This window comes from Acanthopagrus latus, chromosome 13 (genome assembly GCF_904848185.1).
Source record: "Acanthopagrus latus isolate v.2019 chromosome 13, fAcaLat1.1, whole genome shotgun sequence".
Classification (NCBI taxonomy): Eukaryota; Metazoa; Chordata; class Actinopteri; order Spariformes; family Sparidae; genus Acanthopagrus; species Acanthopagrus latus.
Genome location: NC_051051.1, coordinates 5112315 through 5138229, shown reverse-complemented (window position 1 = coordinate 5138229; position 25915 = coordinate 5112315). Strand labels below are relative to the sequence as shown.

Genomic DNA, 25915 nt, shown 5'->3' with positions numbered 1-25915 from the left:
TTAGGCAGAGGTCGACGAACCTTGAATGCTCATAAATAGATTTTTGAAAGTTTTTAACAAATCCGTTTGTGGTAGACACAGAGAGTTTTCCCAAAATGCCGACACATGGAGCTGAATTAATTACAGTGGAACAGCCCACCAAGGGGCCAAGTTTGAATCTCCCGAGGCAAAAGAGTTTGCCCCTTTCATCTCAGACACAATGCCACAACTCCGCCTCGAGGCCGCCTGCGCGCCGAGTATGTTTGGAAGCATTTATGTGTGTAAACAAATGTTTCTCCGTGATGAGGTTTAACAATCATCTCGCAGGTCCGCCTGACAGACAAGATGAGGGATCCGCTTTTTTTTTTTTTTTTTTTTCAAAGGTGTCTGCTGTCTGGCTACAATGTATTATTTCAGGAACAGCTTTCACAACTTCTCGTCGCTGCTTTTGTTTTTCCAATGAACGATCACAGTGGAGTCGTCGCAATCAAACAGGAAGGGCAGCTGACGCACAATGAGTGGTGTCAAACACAAAATCGCGAAGGAAAGGCAGGCGTTTCTTATTGATTGAATTGATACGGATATGATAGTAAAGTGCGGGGAGAGAGAGGCTCTGCGTGGCTTAATTTGCAAAGGAAGATGCAAAACTGACCAAATTAAACTGAATATTGACAGTGTGAGGCTCCGACTGTCAGAATGTGTGAAAAGAGAGAAAGGTCAAAAACATGATTTGGGTGTACATGTTTGACAAAAGGTTAGCGACTGTGTCAGAATAGTCACTGGCTGTCAGTCTATGACAAAATAACTGGCCCATTTGGAAATGTCACAAACAGCCTGTGTTACCCGCTGAGATTGAAAAAAGGGGGGCACTCTGTAAATATGAGATATACACTACAGCATTCTTTTTTTCACGAGAGAATGAATTGTATTTGTGGTCTGGAGTGCCAATCCATGTCAAGTCTGACTAAAAATAAGTAATATGTATTCAGAATGGCAGCATCTCCCAGTACTCATGCACAGCCACAAGCACACAATTAAACAAGGACCAGCTGAACGTCAAACATGGAAACAAAAATCAATGAACAGAATGCATTTTTTTTTTTATGCCAGGAGAACAAACCATCCATGTATGAGTCTTAAAACAAAACAAAAAAAGATGTCAGTTTACCAGATAAATGACTGCAACATGATGAAATTCACAAGGCAGAAAGACTCAAATATTTGTGAAAATGTTGTGACACGACAAGAGAAAACAGGGGAAAAAAGGGCCATATTCTTGCTGGTGGGTGATGGCAGTGCTTGGTTTTGGCTTGTGTGGTTTAAGGTCTGGCTGTACCAATTCTCTTTCTGGTATTGGAAAAGAAAAAAAAAAGAATAAAAAAAAAAACGCTCTGGCTTTGTTGCATGTCTGTAAAAACCAATCACTCGTCTTGGTTGGCACTCAATCCAGGGCAGCGACAGTGCCCTTTAAAAATAGTGTTGGGAGAAACTTGTTCTGCACTTAGCTAGCCGAGCCATGGACTTTAATTCTGCTAGCTTTTTCACGTTTGTGCCGTCAGTGAACCGATTAGTGTTGGAGTAACTCGCCAGTTTCAGCATGCGAGTCGTTAGCTTGGAGGGTTGGGTTGTTTTGTGAAGCGATGGTGAATTTTTGAAAGTGCATACCTGTAATCAGGCAAACTTTTGTTGGCAAAGGAGCTGGAGAATTTAACATTGTTCATTTGTACGTATACTACCCATATTGTAATGGTTGGTAATATCAGTAAAGTTCCCCCTTAAACGTAAAAGTAACAAACTCACAGTCTACAATGTGGATTCAAATTCCAGCGACGACATCTTCTCACTCCCAATTTGTCAAATCCAGCAGAACGGTCACTCGCCCATCTGACATCAGTTGCAGCACATGGAGGGCTCAGCAGTCAAGTTAGCAATGATAAATCTGCAGCGGCCAGTTAGATTTTCAATACAAAGTGTGTTGACAACATTTCACATGACATATTATTATGATTGGACTGATAAATGTAGTGGTTTGGTTAGATTTAGGCAACAAAACTACTTGGTTAGGTGTAAGAAAAGATTGTGCTTTGGGTTCAAACAAATAAGTAACTCAAATAAGTTCTGTCCGGTCACTGAAGTTACATGAACTACTTTATGGCCTTACTTCCAAAAACAGCTAAAAACAAATGAATCTCGACACTTATTCTCATGGAACTGGAACCCAGGTTGCCTCTGGAAAAGTCCTGTATATGATACATCCAACCACCCCAACAGTCCACCTAGGGTCAGTTTTTGTACCACTGCACTCGAATGACAATTCCAGATATCACACTGGAGGCGTAAAACCATTGATCAGGCTGCTGTATTTGACAAGCTGGGAGTAAGAACAGGCTGTTAATCACTCTCCATGACACCCTATTTTGTTTGTTAATTTGTCCATTCTTCTAAAGCAGTTGCATTTAAAAAAAGCACTCCACCAATTTAGCATACTAATATAACATTGTTAGACTCAATATGGACAGTTTTAAATAGGTTATTTTGTATTCAACACTTTCTTCTTCACCAGTTCGATCCAAGATTACACACTATGCTAATGGTGGCTAGTGTAGCCCCTAGCTGCTCGGGTCAGGCAGAGATCTATCTGCTAAGCTCACTTCTTTCAACCTCTACTGTTTTCCCATTTGCTGTACTTTGTAAACAGATTGTGAAGTCAGTGGCGTTGCCCTTCAAGCTCAGTGGACGGCAGCACTGGGCTTTGATTTTTTTTTTTTTTGGCTGGCTTGTTGATGGTCATCAATCTTGGCAGTTTATGATTTCGAAATGATTAAATCCACAATCCTTATCTTGGGAGGAAAAGACAACTGAGCCAATCCACAGGGATCATTTCCTTGTCGGACATCAAACTAATCTCCCAGTGTTGTCATAATGGCTTCACAAACAATTTTTGAATAACTCCGAGTAAGTATTTACGCTGATACCGCGCACTGTATTTAAATAAACATCTACTACATCAGTTTGAGGACTGAGTTGTGAAAAGGACATTGTAATGTTGACATTTACCAATGAAAGTGAGAATTTTGGTGCTCACCTATTTAATGGTTTTGGAGGGCTGTGTGACAGGATCATTTCTGACAGGCTGATGGGGAGAATCAGTGACAAGCCGTGTGGCAGTCTGATTGCAAAGAGAATAGAGAGTAACTTCATTAGTGACACCCATCAATCAATTTGAGCAAAGCTTTACAGACATATTTATGAGAACAGACATCATAGTCTAAGTGTGACAGTTGATCAGATTTATTGGACTTCGTGCAGCTGGACTTCATCATGTGCAGGACACTTGAAACTCATTACATTTTTGGTATGCTAACTAATAGAGATATACAGTAAGTTCAACCATGTTGTCATGTAGCTTTCTAGTTCATATCAATCATCAGGATGATGTGAGATGTTAGGGCTTGTGTCGCTCACAGGCCTGATAGATTTTCAGTTATGTTGTTCCTTCATACTGAGTTGTGAATATGGTTAGAATCATGCTTAGAATATGATACGGGATAACATCTTTTCATTGCTGTGAAATTTTTACTGTTAACTTAAATGTATTCATGGAAATGCATCAAAAGTGACTTTGGCACTTTCCACAAGTTTCTTTTTTTTCTTCAGACATTTCTTCATGTCTTAAAAGGTGCTAAAAGGTTATGGAGCCTCTTAGCAATGACTTGCTGACTTTGGAAGTTATTAAAGAAGCAATTTTTGTAATAGTTGTGGCTGTTGCAGACCTCTGAGCCTATTCATTTGTTTCATTTATCCTGTCGTTCAGCTGCTTTCGAATTAGCACAAAGCACACAGTCCCTGAGCCAAAGAACAGAGCTGCTACAGCAGCAACAGACAACTTTTGCAGCTAACATTAGCACAAAGCACACAGTCCCTGAGCCAATCTAACCCAGTTAACAGGAAGACTTAATGGACTTGTGTACATTCATATTTCCTTGTGTTTGTATGATTGTGACATTTAACAGAGTTGTTTGTTTATGTATTTATTACACTAAAAAAAAGCTAAGAGAGCTTGTGGAACACAGAATACTAGCAGCGACCCCATCTCCCAACTGACCAGCAAGAGCTATGGTGTAGATACTCCAAAACTGTGCTTGCTATTGTTTGTTCTTACCAACCCCAGCTTTGCTGAGTATTTAACACAAATATGCTTGAGATGGGTTTCTGCTCCTTATTATTGAATATAAAAGGGCTGTATGCAGCAATTCAAATTGATCAATCACGTCCTTATTGGTCATATGTGAGCCGATTGTAATGTGACATGACAAATGAATCCTTTTCCGTCTCTCTCAGTTGCCTATACAAGCCCGTGGACAATTTGTCTAAGTTGTTTAATGCAGCTGGACTGTGAATTTCTGTGTGATGGACTCGGGTCGGATTTTCCGCGACAGTTCAAAGGATGTGTGCAGATTCTCTTGTGCCTCTCTTCTGCAATGCTAACAGGAAACAGCAGCTGCTAATGTTTAGAAGTGTCGAAATGAAATCCACTGATATAAACAAATGAGCATCTCTCAGCACAACAACAGAAAGTCCGGAGAGCCCCTTTAACGACAGGAAAACTTATTGACATGTCAGTATACATGAAATATATGGGATTTAAATAAGCGACAGTCCTGCCGTCAAACACAACACCTGTGCGACGGCATATGGTCTGCGGACCTCAACAATCTCACATCAGCATGTTGGCAAAGCCTACACATGAGGCTACCATATGTCTCACACCATAGTTTCCATTCTGTTCTGAATCCCATGAGTTTTCTACCATTTTGCATGTCTTTTTTGCAAATTCATTTGTCAGCAGTAGCCGAACATTTAAGGAAATAGCTCTGGCTTGAAACATTTATTAAAAAGACAGAGACAAACCACAAAACCTGTTTTATATATATGTATGATACATGACACTGTGCAATCGTATGTGTAGTTGGCCATCAAGGATGTGTCAAGTGTGAGCTTAACAGACCAAAATGTGAACAAAGAGTACGGTCTGCTGGCTGTTATGGCCGATGCACGTCAACCCACCTGTTACCTATTAGTGGAGTGTTTCGAAGTGAAGACACATCATTAGTGTTGGTACAAAGCATTGATTAAAGAGAACAAAAGCAAGAAAACACAAAGGAGCAGGAGTTACGCTGATATAATATCTGTTGCAAATATTGCAACACACCTGACATGTGGTTTAGGTTGTGATTTTGTTCTGTTTATTTTCCCTTGTATGTGTGATTGATTTTTCTTTCTCTTTGAGCAGCTGTGTTGTAGTTGTTTTTTTGCAGTGAGGTCAGTCCCGCCGAGACCTGTTACCACCTCCTCTCACAGATATATATATATATATATATATATATATATATATATATATATATATATATATATATATATATATATATATATATATATATATATATATATATATATATATATATATATATATATATATTTTTTTTTTTTTTTTTTTTTTTAAGTTGAAGGCTAAAGCATTGTGTTATCCAGTGAAATCATGTTCGGCAGCACTGTCTGTAGGATTCAGTCGCTTCCTTGTGATCATGGTCCAATAAATTCACACACTATGTAATACAGACTACACAATGTCAGCTGTCATATACGAAGCGTAACCACCCATTTATTCGCCACTCAGCCACCGTGATCCATCAACGTACAGACTCAAAATAATCCCTTCCTTTTTCTTTTTTCTGTCTTGTGTTTATCAAGTATTTTGAGCTGATCACAATACTTTTCGCCCCTTTATTTATTTATCTTTATCTCTGGAGCACTTTGACATCAGTCATTTGTCAGACTCGCAGCTGTAATTTGCTTAACTACTCTGACAGAACAATGCGAAACTGCTCGTTACAATGCTTGGAAGATGTAGACAGATGATATGCAACCTGCTCTGCCTCCTCCATCTCCTTCACTGCATCCCCTCTGGCTACTTCAACAACACGCCAACACGCAAAAAAAAAAAAAAAAAAAAAAAAGGAATGGGAAAGGGCCATTTTAACTTTAGCCCTTTGACACAGTTACAGACCTCGTGGCAGAACATTTCAGTGTGAAGCTGCAGAACAAACATCTTTCTTTGTCTAACTACGAGTAAAGATATAAAGGAAATGGACAAAACTAGACAGAAACTCTGCACACATATTAAACACTGGTTCTGCTGTGCATTAACTTAGGTATATCATTTAAATACATAACTAGGAGCCACCCCTGAAAATGCATACAGTATTTTCTGCAAAATTAAAACTGTAGTCTCAATTTTCCCAGAAAAACGGAGCATCTTTCCTTAGTTCTCGCCTCTGTTTTTATTGTGACCGCAGTCGTTTGGCAAGAATATATGTTCTTTAACATTTTTTAGAGGATATTTTTGTACCATTCAGAGCCGCTTCTTCAGAAAAAAAACAGCTATTCATTCCCGATATGAATCTCATTTTGGCAGAGAGCAAGCACAGCTTTGCATGATTGGCTGTATTGCTGTCCTCTCACACTCCCACAGACATGCATTTGATTTGTCACCGGCATCCAAAGTCTTATCTAAACACTGCGAAGAATCTCTGAGTAAATGTCCCCGTTGGCACACACTCCGGCAGCACAGAAACCAGTTATTCTGCAAAAAGGATCCTCTAAGTACCTTTTTTTTTTTTTTTTTTTTCATACGCAGGGAGATTAGAATGCAGCGCAAAATAAAGAGAATAAATGATGAGAAGATGACTTGGCACATGAAAAACATGCAGGCTATGGTACGTTATTACCATATGATAAGAGGACTGTAGGAAGTTTTCATTCAATCCTTCCCGCGTGAGAGGGGGAATGAAAGAAAACAGGCAAAAACTTAAGTAATTGGCTTCAGAACTTCCAGCTTCCTCCATTTCTACAGTGAGAAGGAGAAAACCTGCCATGCTTGTCAAATCTTCTTGACTGTTACTGTGATGGCCAAAGAGTGCGAAAATGGCCTCTATCTCGTAAGAATGAGGGAGAGGGGGTGGGGGGGGATACAGGTTTAGTCATGTGTGAAAGAACGTCTCGTTATGGAAGTTGAAATATGTCATCCTGGCAGCAACCGGACTGACATCATAAAAATAAAATTTACCAATTCTCTACATTGTTAAACAACTGTGAACTTTTTAAACAGCTAATTATGGAAACAAAGTGTGATTTGGACATCAGAACGTTGCGTCTGCCAACTTGGTTTCTAACTCTCTATCTCTCCCCTGTCACGTAAAGAGAGACATGGCACGCCTGTAACAAGGTCTGATTTATTGTCTGACAACTGTAGCGTCAGTGTCAGCACTGATTTGAAATATGATCGCTAATGAGAACGATCCTCGTGGAAAGAACACCTGTTGTAGGCTGCGTTAGTACTATCATTTCTTTTTTCTATTCATGATATGATTTTAAAATAATAGAATAATAAGAAGCAATAGGAAATAGCCCCAAGGTGCAAAGCAACAGTGGTTAATTTTGAGGACATAAGGGATTCCTGGGAGGAGAAGTGTGAAAACACCACGGCAACACTTTTACTGTTATCATCAAACTGGCACGTAGAAGACCACAGGTGAATAGAGGTAACAATGTAATTGATAGACATGAATTTCCCCCATTTCTAGTACAATGTACATTTCTTATATTTGTATTCTATTTTTTATTATTCTTTCTTATGTATAGTTTTTATTTTTCTGCATATTTTCTGAGATTTGTGAATAGGAACAGCTGTAATGCAAGCAAATTCTCAACTTACTTACATTATCATTTTGTAGTTTTGTGAGATGTGTGCAAATGGGGCATCATCTACCAACAACATTTAGATTAATTTCCAAACTAAATTCTAAACATCGAAAACATTCTTGTCTCTTTTTGCTGAAATATTAGAGTTAAAGGTTTTATTACTTTAATGTATGTTTTTATCTCTCCGTAAATCAGAGAATATGGGCAGCAGCCATATAAAATACCACTTTCGCCCATGTTTTTAATGAACAAAATGTTATATAAATCTGCCTATGAATGATATATGAACAAAACTCTCTCTAAAAACCTTCAGAATATAGATTGGAATAAAACTGGAAGGTATGGTGTGTGTGGAAGTGCAACTGAGGTGGAGATGAATCCCTCAGAGTAACAGAAAACAAACTCATTTGAGAAAATGGCTTTTGAAGCACCATTATGCAACCTTTGTACCTTAAAATCACAACTTCACAGTCATTATGAATGTGAATGGTGTCTCTCTCTCAGCCACTCCGCCCCTCTATCACTTGATTCTGTACTGTGTGACTTCATATTTACTTCAGCATACAAGTTTTCAACACATAACGTTCTTATGATGTCATGAGTTTAGTTTGTTAGCACCTACATTACATCTGACAAATGGCCACAGACCTGGGATTTTTATTTACAGTGGTGTTCCAATAAAAAATAAAATTAAAAAAAACGAGGACGACCAAACTACAAAAAATGCCAATTTCTATACTATGTTTAAATATATTTAAATATATGTATTACAAATAATGAAGAGATATCACCACAAATCTTCCCCAGATGATTACTTACATTAAGACAATTAATTTTGTTTTGTGACATTTTGTGTTTTTGCATCAAATGATGCTATCTCATCAAACTATGTAGGCTACTGATGTGCAAAGATGCCCATAACAGAAATCTGAACTAAAACAAATACCTTAATGTGTTAAGTTGATGTCAGAATAAGACCTGCTTCAGAAGCTAAATTGACCAGTGAATGAGAGAACGATGATATAATGTTCTGTCTCTCCCAGCAGCTGAAACAGATCCAGAAATGCTGGAAACATAAAGAGGCTTACAGGCTGTGGATGCATGTGATGACTCTTGACTGAGAAATGTTTCTCACATTGATTTATTTTGAGAAAAACAGTTTCAAATTGAAACAAGAATACGACTTTGGCAGGAGTGGCTTCGCACCATAACTGTAAAAAAAAATAAAACATAATTCCCAGTCTTTCCAGAGTGAGACTGACAATCATCAGACCTTTAATTGTTATGCCAATACAGCATTTACTGGCAATAACAAATACTGTATCCTCTTTAGAACCAAATTCCCTTTTTTTTTCTGTTTTTGCCTCCACATTATCTTCTGCCGTTCTCTACACGGAGCATGTGTTTGCATTTAAAGTCATTTTGCTTGTCTCTCAAACTTCCAGCCTGGATGAGAATGCCAGTGAATCCAAACAGCAAGCTGTAATCCCAGCAAACAATGGCAGGTATTGTGGTGAAATCTCTTTAACTAAACTGACATTGCATCACTGTTTTAAGATTTCCTTAAATACTGTGTAATGAGCTGTCATCGTTGGATTGCACCGTTGCCAAGCACACGCGACTTCAAAATTCTGGTGTGCCTTTCCAGAGATAGGCCTACTTGTAATCAACCGCGTCCTGATTTCCCAAAACTGATTAGCTGCTGCCATTCAGTATTTGGCAGGCAGTGTCCCCAACTGTTCAACTTTCAGAGCTGTAGCTCACATTGCCATTTTTTTTCTTCTGTGAATTCGTCTTGGCCATAAAGACTCCAAATGTTATTTTAATAAAGTTCGAACACCAAGTTATCCTTGGTGAAATAGGCATAAGCAGGAACCTAAGTAAGGCTCATTAGCCAGCACAAAATCAAGCCGACTTCAGTGTTCAATAAATCCTTTGGGGTGGAAATTTAAAGTTCAGTTCTGCACTTGGCAGCCAGATAGACTGCATCACTTTCCTGAGCTTCTTGCTGCTCAGTGGGAGATAAACAGCCAGGCTAGAGGACATGAGCAGGTGCTGCAGCCTAACATTACATCCTGACTCCGCTAGCTACAGCCACCCCCTACCATGCCCCCCCTACACCTCCACAGCATGAAGTACAAACCTCGGGAGATTGATGTCACGTCCCAAATAAACAACTAAAGGTAGGAACCTTGGTGAAGGAGACAGAGTCGTTTTTTGAGGCTTGATCGGAGGAGTGCATGCTGCATGCATTAACAGTGGCACTGAAAGCACTGTGCATTTAATGCAAATAATCCTACTTACTTCCCCAGTCTGAGTGTTGAAGGCATCGGAAATATACACAGTAATCTTGATCAGTTCAAAAATACAATCAACATAAAAATGCAAATTTTACTGATCACTGGTTGTTTGAAGGTTTGACACTAAGATTGTCATTTTTACTGCAAATTGATATCAGTTCAAAGAATCTGTTATCAGTCTCCTTGATTTCTAATAATCGGTATCGGCCCTGAGAAAGCCATTTTGGTCGGCCCCTGTGTATTTATGTATGTACATAACTATACTAATTATTTTCTCATTTTCTTTTCCTGTTTAACTTGATCATCATAATCATCATAATCATCATCATCATCATTAGTAGTTGTAGTAGTAATAAAAGTATTTTCTTCTTCACTGTAAAGCATATACAAATTGTAAGAATGATGTAAGTATAGACAGACATATGGAAATAAATGTAAATTCATGTAAAGTCTCGTATACTTACAATAAACTATTAGAATTGCTCCTTTGGGGCCAGTAGTGTAATTCAGATATACATTTGTATGCATTCACAAGATTTGTAGGAACAATTGTTGAACATGCAGCTGCACAACAACAACAGTGTTGCAGTTTTAATAGCCGCACCTCTTTGAGCATGTCATTTACATATCATGGTAATTTTTGCACTTGTCTCAAGAAAAACTATGCGCTCCCTCTATGACCAACCAAAAACTAGGATACATGACAGAACTATGTGTGGTACATTTGCAGTGATAAATTTCCATAACCTTCTTATAAAAGCACAGTGCAGTCTTTATATTCTAATGGGAGCTAAATCTACTGCAGACTACTGCAACTAACAGACTAAAAATAACCCTGTTGCCCTCTCAAGACACAATTACAGAATTTGGCATCATACAATAGAGAATAGAGAATAAGAGAATAATACTTTTTAGTTTTGCTCTGTTTTTTATTCAGGCTCCGCAACAGGGAGGAAAACTATGGAGGAGATGAGACGCCTCAGCTTCCCTCATTGAACAGATTTGCGTCCCATATGTCTAGGGCAACACAAGAGAAGCAAACAGAACCTTCAGTACTGATACAGGAAGCAGACGAGATGTTGAGATCTTAAACATCTAAAGGAATGGGCTCGAGTCCAAAACAGTGCTTTAGAGCTGCACGGAGGAAGTAAACAATCGAGAAAAACCCCCACTGACTGGGCGCTGAGGTGAGAGGTGCATCGAAAAGGAGCAGACAGAATGCTTAAAGCTTATGGAGAGAGACAGTGATATTCAATTACGCATTTTCTAATTTACTTAAGACATGAACGCGGCGGGAAAAGAAGAGGAGGCGAGTTTATTTAGTTGGGATCTGAAAGAGAAAGGGGAGAGAGAGTGAGACCTTTTATTTGACGAGCACTAGACACGCGAGGTGAGAGGGAGAATGAGAGACCTTTAATTAGACAAGATCGACAGTGAGAGGTTGTGAAGTCCAATTAGGTGTGGTTGAGAAAAAAAAAAAACAAGTTCTTTTTGAAAGCGAGATCACTCAACTGAATGAGAGACTTCATTATAAATGAAAGAAAGCGAGAGATGGACTGTGTATTTTTTAAATCACTATGGGCGACATTTCAGATAGGGAGTGATTAGCTCTTTTGTCTGTTTCATTAGCGAATGAATTTCCTGTCAATTTAATTTTCTCGATACTGAGGGGCCCCCTAATTTTTGTACCAGAGCAGATCAGGCTCAGTGACCTTGTAAAGTGACAGTCTCATTGAGCAGAAGCAGGTATTTTCCCCGCTTGCACCCATTTAGTAGTTTAATGGCTTTCTATGACATCGGCGGCAGTGGAATGTGGGGGGAGCACGCTAAAGGGAAATGTCAATAGAAAATCGAGCAGTTTGGTGTTGAATATAATGCTGTCCAATGCTTTCAAATGTCTAAGCACAATGGCTGCTGTTTTGTGCTGTGTCTCTGTAGCATCGGATGGTGAAGGCACAACATAAATGTCTGAAAGTAAAGACAGAGTCCTCAGAGGAGCCATTTTTATGTTTTGTTTTGTTTTTTGTTTTTTTTTCCATGAGAATTTATTGCACTGATGTTGCTGAGCAAAAAAAAAACAAGGAAAAACTATTTCTCTGCTCTGGATAAAGTCTTTATAGGATTAGGTATAACACTTATTTTCAAATTCAACCTCAGAATTATGATATTCAACATATCAATGAGGTAATAATACAAACTCAAAAATATATATTTTTCCCATAATTGAATAAACAAGCTGTTTTGTCAGAGGAAATTAAGGTCCCCAGAACACTGTTTGAAGCTAGAGAGGTGTAAGGAGGTAAAACAGTATGAAACTATGTTGTCCTTTAAAGTCGGTTGGTTTACTCAGTTTATTAGGTTATAAAACAACAAAAAAAGAGTGTTTGTTCATTTGGATTGTTTCAGCATAAAAAAAATAAGTCCGTGAAGATCTTTCAGATAACTTTCCCTTTCAATACTTCAATACATGTCTGAAATGATAATCAATTACATTATTTAATATGATATTAATATCACTATTATGTAAGTTTATAGCACATACTGGTTAAGCATATCAGCAGAAACACACACTTTTCAAAACTGAGAAAATATTCACCATTATGCCAAAGAAGGCCACTGTACCAAAAAAAAAAATATATATATATATCATGCTGCTTTTAAGACTCATGGTCACCACTGACACAGCACCTCTATTCACCCTCTCAGTAAACACATGTAGTAAAGGACCCAGAAGATAGTAGCAAGACAAAATAAAAAAAAAATATATAGAGTTTGCCTACTTAAAACCCTCAGGTTCATTGAGAGCTAGAAAACCACAGATAAAGACAGGATTCAAGTGGGTATCTTCCAATAAGTGAGATATCTTCATTACAGTAATGACTGTTGTAGAGTGCTGGTCAGTTACCCATGTCTCTCTTCTCCTAGCTCATGCACAATAAGCGAAAAAGAACATTTTTGGCATCCCTGCCCGCTGTATCCAATCAGGACAGAGAACTCCATAAAGAGGCGGTCCCGTCTGCTCCTTCTTGATGCTATGTCTGGCAGTTACCGCTGTGCGTTTAACACTTACAGCACCTTAGAAGCCTGGCAGTAGCATTTTGTATCAACTATAGCGATGGATACCATGCTTGCTAATACAACAATACAGAGCTAATTATAGTTGAGTTTGGAAGCAATAAAAGAATGGATGGATGACTGTGTTTGAGTCTGTAAAGGAAAGGAATGACCTAGTTTTGGTCACCTGTTTCTGTCGTGCAAAGCAGGACTGTATTACTGCAGGAACTTCAGTAGCAAGGGTCAAGTAGTCAAAGACAGCAGCGAGGTTTAGGGGACCAGACAGGGCACCCACACATAGAGCAGAGACTGTTGATGTTGCTAATGCTTGAAACATTTAGTTGCAGGAAAATTTCTGGGACATCCAGCTTTTTTAATTTCAGTGAGGAAGGACAAAAGCATGCATGCGTAGTGCCAGGCTTCATCGTAACATACAGGTGGTTGTCATCCAAGGAACAATATAGATCAGTAGCATGTCACCACAAGATTGGCCCCATGAGTAGCGTGTAAAAAGTTAATGAGAGAGGACCAAACATAGATCTTAGGGGGAATCTCACAAAATAAGCCTCCCCCAATGAAAAAGCTGATTGGGCATGATTGGGGTGTGGCCAAGGGTGTTGACCGTATAGTTGCAACATCACAACTTTACAGAAGTCCTGACAGCATCTTTTAAAAGTGCAGTTTCCTGAATACTGGCTGTGTGCATCTCTCTTTGGATTGAGCGTTTTGAGCATTTTATAAAGAAACTAGACCTGTTTTATAACAACAAAAAGACATGGGAATCTTTACTTTCCACAACATGGGACCTTTAAGTCAAATATTGGCCCTCCTTTTAAGCTTGGCTTTTGATCTTCACCGACTCCTACGGGAAATTTCTGGATCTTTAGCTTTGAAATGCTGGACTCCTTGTTGCTAACTGTGTCTGTCTGTTTTTTTGGTGTCATTCAGGTAGCCTCCAGTGGTTTTTTTTTTGTTTTTTATCAGCTTTTTCTCACTGAAAACAGCTGCCTATGGTGGACAAAATACTTAGATGCTTAGAGGGTGGTGAAAGTGAGCCAAAAGAGTTAACTTGAGGACCTGACAAAGAGTAAACTGAGAGATTGTTAAGGGAAGTTCAGTCTGGTCCCCATGCAAACCTTTTCACATTACACATTTGAACACGTGATCTCTGTTATTAGAAAAAAAAATATTGATTATAGCCGCTTGAAGCAAATGTCCGGTTGACCATAAGTGCTGTCTGATGTGCTGTCTCGCGTTAAAGCAAGGGCACTGACGGGTTGGGTTACCGGATGAGTACGGCTATTTTACACCTTCAGTCGTCTCATACCAACTTGATTGGTAACTAAAACCCTCGTCAGCAAACCATCACAGAGAGAATGAGCCAGAGTGCCTTCCTCACTTGGGATTCGCTTATAAATTGAATCTTAATAGTTATGAGAGAGTCCGGCAGAACTGTTTAATGATTATGCAGTGAATGAATGTAGTCCTTATCTCCCTGGGAACCATTTTGGAATTCGTATAAGTTGAATCATTAAGCACAATATAACGATTTGAAGATGTAGGTTTAATAGACTTGCTTTCTAAAACAGGGAAAGATTTACATAGCAGGTAGGTAGTTGTTTTTTGGGTTTTTTTTTAAATCATACAAGAGCAGTATTCATCCCACATGTATTTTTCCATGAGACTGCCAATTTGGAGGTACTTCCCGTCCCTGATTAACACGTAGTTTGTATTCTTGTCAGAGTTCCTCAAAGAGCCTCAAGGTATTCCTGTCATATGGATCTTTTTTCACCAGAGAAATCAGCCCCCTTTACCAGTCGATATGTAAGCTACTGCTTCTCTCTCCGCATTTACAGAGCTGACTCATCCTGCCGCGATCCCACTCTGCTCCCATGGCTCCATTAAATATTGTGCATGAGGGTGTCCCACTCAACCTCATTTCACACACGCAGCTCATTCACTGCAACAAAACTTCTCCGCGCACTTTACTTTCAAATTTACATTTCACAGTCTCAACTGGTAAGGTGAGGGAAAAGGAGGGATCTTAAACTTTTATAAGGGAGAAAACAGACGTTCGATGGCACACAAGAAAAATAACGACAGCACACGGCATGTATGAAGATTTTAACACGCTGGAATATCACCCAAATATAATGCCTGTAAACAGCTTATCCTGGTTTGTGAAACCTGGATATGCTTCCAAAAGAGGCAACTGTGGCTTGTAAACAGCTTATGCAGGTTTTTCCGAATATCCTTTGTTGGTACAGAACAGACATGGTGAGAAATGTGCAAGAAGATGATCAGAAAACCTAGATACTGGAAGTGAAGATGATCACACTGTAAACAGGGAGATGACTGACAGGGTTTCTCATGTTCCATGTAAGGGCCACATCCCAAGTACAATCAAAAGAACATTAAGACTCTTGGCAATAGCAATTTCTCAGTTATTCTGGTTTTTCATTCTGATTTCACAATGCTACTTCAACACAGTGACATTTGACAAACCTCAAAATGTTTTAGCTTATTGTGGATGTTATCAGAAATAGCGTCAGTGTTTGTAATTTTTAATACTTTTCAAAATATTTGACATTTTTCAAGAATTTTTCCCCAGAAAACTTACCCGTCTTTCCTTAAAGGTGCAACGTGTAAGAACTGGCCACTTGTTGAATTTATACTTACAACAAATATGGGGCAGCGTGCCACCAAAGTACCCAATAAGAATTAGCTGGCTAGCAGGCTAAATATTTGCACCACAATACATAAACTTCATAACGTCAAAACTGGTATTCCTCTACATTCTGTTGACAATTTTAGTTTCAACCCAAATTCTCACCTTTCGCACCTTTTATCCCACATCTCTGACTCTTCATGCTTTTCATTTTCTACAAAAATATAGAAAAATGTGCCCTCTTTCAATTGACTTTGGCATTCGTTTGAAAATAAATGTCCCAAATGCTAACGGTCACTTACTGCAGGCCTTTCGAACTATGACGACTTTCAAAATAAAAGTGTGAATTCCTTTTTTTACACACGCACACACATTCAACTCCCTCCAATATATAGCATTGCTTGTACTGAGGGCATAGCCTTCAACTTGATACTGCACCCGTATAACATCTAAGACAACTCAAGTGACAGCTCAACTCCTTCCCTGTATACTTCAGCTCATATAAGTCCTTAGACTACAAGTCTTATTTCAACACTTTTCATTGCTTTCAGTATACTTTGCAGTTTAGCGACCAGCTACATATGAAGCAAACAATCAAGCTTCCAGTTTTTAAGCAATGCAGTCTAATTTAGCAACTTCTTTTCAGTAGCCAACAATCCCATAGCAGTTTCTTCAAACATTGCATTAGCTAGTGACTGCCTCTTTACATATTTATGACCGAAACACAATGTTCCCACTGCATTGAATAAGTCTAAAGCCAATTAATAAAGTTAAGCAGAAAATGGCTGCATCACTGCACAACCCGACTGCAATGTCCTTGAAACCAGTCGTGAAACCACTGACTGCAGCACCAGAAAATGAAATATCTCATCTCAGGACCTGAAGTAAAGCTGACCACACAACTGGAAACAAACAACCAGCAATGGGACCAGAAATAAATGACTGACCCAGGGAGGTGGAACTAAACCGGTGATCACAGGAGAGTAGATAGATGACCAATTATCAAGCGGTGAGCAGGCAAAGCTCCGAGGGGCTTTTGACATCCGTGAGCTGAGTGTGTATCCCCCCTCAACAAGCCGGTGCCCTTTTCGGCTGCCTCTTTAAAGACTCGGCTGCTCTGAATTTGCTGTCTACGCTGGCTGTCCCCGAGGAGATGGGGCAGTTCCTCCTAAAGGTTACATTCTGTCACTGGAGGGGAGCGGGTCAGCTGTTTGGGAGGATTACAATCAGCTGGTGATTATTGTACTGTAGATATGTGAGTGTGGAAAGTGACAGACCAATAAAGGTTTGGATAATTAGTTCTGCAATATATATATGTGTGTATGTTAAAGTGTATTTTTTTATACAATATGGAAATAATATCAATATGTTTATGTACTGACTGCTCTTTAGGGTTAAAAGTGTGTTTTAATGAGTAAACAAATCGCATCTAAAAAGGCTCCGAATACATTGATAATATACACTTTGCTACTATCCAATATTGATTCCCAATGAAAGCGCATTTCAGCACAGATAGTGCTGGTCAATAACTGCTGGACTGTGCTTGTTAAAATGCTCAAGAGCTGTTAAAAAATCCAGAGCCTCTCGGACATTTCCATCAACTAGCAGTCAAGGCTATGTTCAAAAAAACTCATCCTGCAGCAGTTTCTAAACAGTGCGGTATGTTAGTTATAAGAATGGCAAGCACAAATTAATACGGCAATAAAACCCCCGGTGAAACAGAAAGTAGAGAAGAGAATGCTGCGACTAAATAACGCAAAAGTCTCACACAGAGATAATGTAGCGTTGGGATAATGAGCCCAATCAATTATTTGGATCCGCTCAAGTGACACTCAGGGGGCTCCCGCAAATCCGGCAAAGTCAACTCTGCCTGCGAGATGTCACTGGATGTTTCTGTTTAGCACAAGGATTCCACCGTCGCCGTCACCTAACCCTTCAGAGAGAAGTAGACACAGAAGACAAAAAAGGAACTACAACATCTCCCTCCTGGAAGAAAGTGAACCATAACCAATTATTCTATCACCTAGAGGCCCCTCGATGAGAAGTTGACGGATTGTATGAGGCAGGTGATTAGTTTTAAGTGTCAGATGATTGGGCTGTGAACTCAAAGGACTATTACAAGGACTAATGGAAGGAAAGCTAATATTCCTTCGCAAAAACTCCCTAACAAGCTTTCTTGCTTTCTTTTTTTTTTTTTTTTTTTAGTTAAACATAATGAAACACTTCAAATGTTGGAACAGCTCTCTCTGTCAAATACCTGGAAACCCTTTCCCACTGCAGTCGACACACCGGGCATAATGATACAGGCGGTGAACAGAATAACTCAGAACTGAGAACTACTACTGCACTTCTACTTCACTATCACACCAGACCAACATTAAACCTAGCATGTGACGTTACTGAAGGGCTACGCCAGTGCAGCGAATTACTCACCAAGAGAGAGAAATTCTGCTAATTAGATTTAATATTTAATTACGAATTGCTGCCTGTAAAGTATAATAAGCCAGGACTATCTCCCAACAACAGACTGTAATGCCTGAGGGCGTTACACTGTTTCTAGACATGGCTCTTGTTTAACATTTCATTTGCCATGAGATTTCTTCTGTTCTCGCGGATGACTTTGCGTGTGTCGCATGCCGGCAAATCTTGGATCTTATTGAGCGAACACGCTCTGAGCATGTGACCTCCCCCCTCCTTTTTGTCGTTCAAGTACTGCTGCTTTTGAATCCTTATCATTTCATGTGGATTTATTTATTTACTTATTTTTAGTCTTTATTGGGAACTTGTTTATACCTCCTCCACTTCAGGACAGACATGCATATTTCATGGTCCCCGTCTGCCTCTGTCTTCATTTACCTCCTGCTTTTGTGAGGAGCCTTTTCTGGCCCTTTTTGCGGTTTCTAACAGCAGCTTCTGATTACTGTTGGTATTAAGTTCCACCTCTTCCAAATCCATCCTTGAATCTTTACATTTACCTTCCATTCGGATCTGTACCTGGTTTGAACTGGGTAATATCAGTCTCAAAAATGTTTTTTTTGCCCCTCATAATTGTACTTGACAAACAACCTGCTGGCGCGAATAACTGTTTATTGACTTGTCTCTCTGCACAGTGCTGCTGGCCCTCACGATGCAGCCCCACTGTAGTTGTTTAAGAGGCATAAGGTGCTGGCTTGCACCCATCCCCACCCAGGTGCCACAGTGTGTGAATGCAACGATCGATTTCAAATTTCTTGAGAGCTGCAGGGAATAGCCCGTGGTCACACAGAACTGTCCCATAACCATAGCATCTGAACTCACCTCCCTGCAGCTTTACTCACATATCCTGTGTCTCTCTGGCAGCAAGCAGCGACAAAAGACTGAATAGAAACATAAAGAAAAGGTTGATTTGTGTTTGCAAGCACGCACAGCGCGTGCTCCAGGCTACTCCGAGATTAGTCCAGTTGCATAAGCCATGCTCTTGACATGCCTGTTATTGTTTTTGGATAGTTTTCACTCATTTACATTTGCAAATCACCTCCTAATAAAACACCATGAATTTTACAACCACATAGGCCTACTTTATATATATATATATATATATATATATATATATATATATATATATATATATATATATATATATATATATATATATATATATATATATATATATATATATATATATATATATATATATATATATATATATATATATACACGTTTGGCAGGAGATCCGGCACTATATCTAACTGAAATTGAAGTGGGCACTTGAGGAAAAAAGGAAAACTCCCACCGTGACCTCTTATGTCGGGAGCCTTTATTAGTTATTGCAGATAGTGATAGACATTATAAATGCACGGCTTATCCCGCTAATGGAAATGAGAACGAGATAAGGGAGAAACTGCAAATGTAGCTCAGACATCTGAAGACGTCTATGTATACACTGGATACATTGTGGGGCAACTGCAAACTGCGTTAATTCCATTTGGACCTGTAGTGGTGGCTTATTAGATTACTGCCTAAATGTCATGTTTATCAGGTTTAGAGATGTAAATGGAAGGCATTAAATGGATCCTCTAAAGGTACAAAGTGGTGGTGAGCGAGCTCTCCCGTGCTAGCAGAGAGCGCTTGTGGAGAGTTTAGAATAGAATTTGCGACTTATTTAATCTAAAAACCGTCCTGAGCGCCTCGACGAGCGTGGGCTGTTTGCATTAAACTAAGTGAATATTTGGCGCCGCAGACAGGCCCAGGAAGTGTTTGGACAATGAAACACTGTTTGATTTTTTGACTCCATTCTCTCTCTACTTTTAAAAAAACGCTGCTAATGAGGTTAGTTGGTTTTAATTTTGGAGTATTCTTCGAGATTAATATTCAATGAAGCGCTCGTTCTCCCCTCTTTATTTCACTGTTAGAGCCATTATGTGCGTGCGGTGCCTGGAGACACGAGTGCCTCTCCATGAACAAGGGGCTTGTTGTGAACAGAGGCCAGCAGCACTGAAGCGCCTGCTCACCTGTTCAGCCCCGGCAGCCAACTCCGCTCTGCTCTGCCCTGCCAAGCTACACTGCAACCAGCTGGTAGCAATCTTCAATTACAACACCTGAGCCGCATTAACTCGTCAGCCTCGACCCTGAAAGCCAGCAGGTGCATTGGTGGGGGGTGGGGAGGAGGTGCAGAGGGGGGCCTCGCTGGTGCCTGTGGACAAGGCTTGGCTCGTGTCAAAGGGAATGAAGTTGTTTTATTAATTTACTGTTGTGTAGACTTTTGTTCCCTTTGTGTGGAAATTGGAGATTGGCGGTGAGTAATGGAGCCTACCGACCGGTGAAATGAATGAATGATAAAAAAAAACAATAGCGCCTTCATCACAGCTTTTAAGAATGATGGATGTGCAGCGAGCACCGTTAAAACTGTTGATGTTTTAATTTTCCACTGAAGTCATAAAACATTCATGTAATAGGGAATTTGCAGGCTTATGGTGTGATAATAATAACTCTAACATAATACACTTCTCGTTAATGTAATAGATTTTTTTACCTGCCAGTGATGAGACAACTTTCATCCCGGTAGCGGAACAAATATAAGATTTTATTGGCCAAAAATCAATTGCAATATAACAATGCTAGTATTTAATTATAAAGAGTGAGTATTTTTTTTTTTTTCATACCTAAACTGATCCTGTAAAATGAAACTAATTGCTTTCATGCAATTGCACATTTCCTGTAAAATGAAACTAATTGCTTTCTTGCATTTGCACATTTGGGTTTTAAACTAAGAAAGTGATAATTTTAAAGGAGACAAATGCTTTTTCTTATTTTGAATTACTACTAGAACATAATTGCATGCTTTAGTGCTCAAAAAACACATCTGTTTCCTCATTTTGTTCAGGTGCTGCAACACTGTATTCATCCTCCTTTAGCTCCTGTGATTGGTCAGCACACCCACGCCAAAACTTTCAAGACCTTACACAAGAACCTATATATGTCTAATGCAGAAGGAAAGTGAAATGCATAGTCTCCTTTTAAGTAATCAGAGAGCATTAACATCGTGGGAAGTTGTCATGTTGTTTTTCTATTACAGTCTTTGGTGTTGATAGGATTATTTTGTAAGGAGAAAATCTTCAAGATGAGCAGCCAGCATGTATTATCACACCCCACCTTCAAGTAACAGCACAGAGCGAAAAGTCAAGGATCAATTCCCAGTGGTGCTCTGTGAAAAGCACAGGCATGGGAGGAAAACACGATGTTCAGGTTCACAGCAGCGTAATTGCAAAAGAAGATTTCTGACCTGTTATCTGACCAATTACTTTTCACATCATTAAAATTAAGAATGAAATGTAGGCGCTCTGTGCCGGAGACGTGTTTTTATATTGATATCAGTGATTAAAGTGAACCTTGTATCCTTCAACCTTGCAGTCATTATGTCTTTTTCTTTGTAAAACAAATCATTACACCAAACTCGAAATTCAATCCCACTCAGTGCTGTCGCATCATAACAAGTCCTCGATCTTGGTGGCAGCATGCCGCATCGTTTGAGTTAATTTTGAAACGCTCTCAGCCACTGCCTCTATTTAGACAAAGATTTTTTTGAAGTGAAGATATTAAGTCTGAAATTTATTTTCAGATATTTTCACAGAGGAGCGGAGAGTGACAGTTAAATTTGATGTTTGTTAAAGGGATTTGTTCCGAGTAGACTGTAGCAGGAAGTGAAACAGTCTTCAGGGTTATGATGGATTAATTTAGTTTATCTATAATTACAGATAACAAAAACATCCCAAAAAGATATCTGATACTGTGAGATTTTATGGTTCATTGCTTTGTGTAAGACAGCACTCTGAAATCAGCAATCACACCGACCTGATCGTCTGAGGCCTTGTCGTTCGATCACAAAAGTTCTGTCGATGCAAATGGGTAGCTTGTAGGTAATTCGGTAATGACTGAGGGTGTGCTCAGGTGGGACGTGATAGAGTGTTAAATGAGACGATGCGAGGCTCCACATGCAGGCTCAGCTGAGGTTTGCTGTGACGGCCGAAGCGCACACACAGCGCGTCTCCTTCTTTTTCTCAGTTTTTTGAGTACGTGTGAGAGCCGCTGACGGGCAAGATTAAATTAATGATGATGTTGTACATGAAACATACCAAGTGCACTCCTCGAGCGCACTTATTCATTTAAAGCAAACGTCCCGTATGATTCACTTAAATTTACTTCATCAATTTTAATGCCGTAATAACATCCTCAGTTAATCAAAGTGAAAATCCTGGGCAGTGATATAAATTGCTGAGTGTGCTCCGACTTAAAGACTTGAAATCGTTGTTCGCTCCGCCTATATCATTTATATAGAAATGGCCTTGAACGGAGGAGCAAAAAAAAATTATAAAAAATTGCTCCCTCCAGTACTTTGAAACAGTGGTGCACACACAAGGATGCAGAGTTGCATTGATCACTCAGGCATTTTTTTCCTCCATCCTGTGAGATAACCGTAACAATGTCTTGAACATTGTTTTTGCTTATTTGAGCGCGGAGGGGGAAAAAAAGCATCACAGCAACACGGCGGCTTCTGATCCATGTTGCATTTTGTATTTGCGGCGCTGAAAGAGATTGTGACATTCTGGAGCCATTCATCGGTATATACCAACCAAAGTGCAGGCTTTCAGAAGCATAGCTTCCAGGTGCATGGTTTATTATATAGAGAGCAGATGTAGCCACAAGAAACATTGCTATTTGAAAGTATTTAATTGGAGACTGCATTTCAAGACAGCCAGCCCTGCCGCTGGTTTTTATTCTAATTGCCAGCAGCAACGCACTTAATGAAGCGAGTGGTGAAGAGTGTGGATAAAAGAGTGAGAGTGACCAGGTTTCCAAGGCAACAGCAGCGGTAGCCGAGTAGTGTTTTCATCTTGAGGAAAAAGGCTACAGGAGAGCAGTGTTTCCCCGCAGTGCTTCCTGCAGCTCTATAATGCATATCTATACGGTAATAGATATGTTCGTGGAGATGTTGCGGAGCTGAAAAATGTACGCAAAACCTGTGGAGCTCGCCACAGTCCACCAAAGGAATAATTTTCCCCTCTGAATGTCAGGTTTTTAAACTTGTGCAGGTCCATTACTGATGTGCACGCCAGCTTAGAAGTAGCTCTGCAGGGAGAGAGAGCTCTGAAAGCTTTCTGTCTTAACATTCGAACAAAGAAATAGGCTCGTCAGTTATTGCCCTGTTTATCTTTCAAATCTACAGTAAATCAATGCAATTTCTTTGGAGTCCAAGAGGTTTCTATTTGCACTATATCAACCAGAGATGCCCCAGTGGATCATCATTACCCCCGAAGTCCAGCTCTGTAAACCAACCTGAGCCTAATGGCCCCGACACAATATCGGGGTTGAGGTTTTTTTTTTTTAGGTGCACTCTAGCCTCAGGTTGTGTTCAGGTTTGGTTATTTTTCAAATATAATTTTAAAAAGAAATTGCTCTTCCTTTTCTTTTTTCCAATGGTCTGCATCCATGTGTGTCATGGATTCCAAGTAGGACACAGTATGCCCAGCAGGAGAAGAGAAACAGAGAGGCAGTGCGTGGATGATGTGTTGCGTTAGGCTAACGGTCAGTAATGAATGAAATAAAGCAAAAAAAGAAAAGAAAACGTGCTAAAGGGAGCGACTCCAAAATCCCAAATGATTTGAGGCTTTCTTCACCACAGGAACATTATGTCCTGGTATGATCCACGATTATGACTGTACGGAGAACTGGCAAGTTCAGCTGGGAAAGACACTCAGTGTTTATGCAAGCCAATATTGGGGTAATGTCAAAATTGAGCTTGATATGGATTAACACATTCTTAGTCATAAACACTGAGTCATAATTGGTAGTCTGCCAGTGCCTTTTCCCAGAAATAAATGTTAAAATTCTGCCACAGCTACAGTATGTTTAAGGGACTGGTTGCGAACTCTAATCCGTAGTGATTTGACAGAAATGTACATTTGTTCTAGATTTTATTTTTATTATATTTATTATTTTTTTAGGTCAACAGAAATTAAAGGATATGTTTTTTTGTCACTTCGCGTCCAATTCTTAGAGGATTGTAGATGACTTTACTCCATACATCTGTTTCTTCCGAGAATGCCAAGGCTTTCTATCCAGCAGGCCTCTTAGAAAAATGTCAGATGTTAAATTTGAACATCTGAAAATTACAACTATACACTTGACTTGTATACTAACGAATGTGAATAGAAAAATAAGGTCCCATGCGACTGGACATTTTCACATGTGAATTACTCACATCCTACGGTGGCCCTAAAGTGCAATTTGCAACAGCAAATAAGAAAAAACAAAATCGGGAATCACAAGACACAACCGCAAAAGCAGAAAGCGCAACAAATTAGACATCTACTGGAACAGGTCGGCACTTCATATTGACAAGGTTCGTTGCTTACTGGATGAATGCACACCATTCATATATGTGTTATTATGGTCTGGTAATGTAGGCACTTACACCTCTGACAAAAATGGTTTAAGATGTGTTCTGTGGGAAAAAACATATCAGAGTGTTTGACCAATCAGCTACCAGAGCTTACCTTTTCTGGTAAGAGGTTAATGTTGTTGTGCTTTTTGCTTTTTGTGGTTGTGTTTTCCTATTCGCACTCTGGTATTTTTCTTACGTGAATTATGATCCTAGGTGATCGGGGTTTTTTTTGTTATTTTTTACCACAAGTGGATGTGAATTTCCAGATGTGGAACATTATGAGTTAAGACAAATGTGACAAAAGAGGCAGACTCCATCCTGGGCTTGAATTTCAAATTAGCTTGTGTCAGTTAGCTGAAAAGTCTGTTATTCAAAGTCCACCTGTGCTGCAGAAACAGGTTATTTTCAAACTCTTTCCTCTGCACCCTGTGGACCCACACCATCAAAATACTCGGCTCCCACGCTAACCATTCCCTGGAGCTAACAGCGGTACACTGGCTGGACTATAGGAGGTAACTCCAGAGCTCTGAGAATCAGTAGGCTTAGATGCAAGAAGCGCCACTTGGGTTTTATTTAGGTTGGCCAACTGTTGTATTGAGCCACAGACTGAGTGTTTTTTGTTGCTTCCTGGAATCCCCAAAAAAGGAGCTTTTTGTTGAGATAAGGACTCATTCATTGGTGGTTCAACTGTGGGTTTTTGTCTGGAGGTCTGAGAGCATTTTCAAGTCAAGTATCTAGTCATCGTAATGGATTTCCCATGTTTTGAGTCTGTCCCTGTCTGATATAGACTAATTAAAATAAGATAATAATTTTTTTCAGGATGGGAAACTTTTAAACAATAAGGCTTTTTGCCCTTTTTTAAAATTTAAATTCCAGCCCCATCAATGTCTGCTTAGAATAATGACGGATGTATTTGATGACCTCTCAGCGAGAGGCTACGGGTTGCGATTCTTTTGAGATTGAATAGAACTTACAGTACCAACTAATAGTTATTAGTATATATTTCCATTTATATCTCTCACATTGCGCTTTTTATTTCAGGACAACACAGTTGGTCATTGTTTATTTTCTTTTAAAACTACTGTTAGGTTGGGGTATCTTGGTTCAGATCATGTCAAGAGCTCGTTCACGGTGAGTTGAATGATTGTTAAGGTTGGACAACTGGAACACTTGATTAGATGAAGGATTAGGGGAAAATGAACGAAACCAGTTGTAAACTCATGCACAACCCTG

General features: G+C 39.4%; 1 long non-coding RNA gene across 1 annotated transcript in view; it reads left to right on the top strand.

The window, feature by feature from the left end:
* Nucleotides 1-21623, top strand: part of LOC119031928 — a 34560-nt gene extending 12937 nt beyond the window's left edge. Inside the window, exons 2-3 of the long non-coding RNA XR_005078747.1 lie at nucleotides 20154-20536; nucleotides 21125-21623. This is a non-coding gene — a long non-coding RNA (uncharacterized LOC119031928). The remainder of the gene's footprint in view (nucleotides 1-20153; nucleotides 20537-21124) is intronic.
* Nucleotides 21624-25915: the final 4292 nt, after the last annotated feature.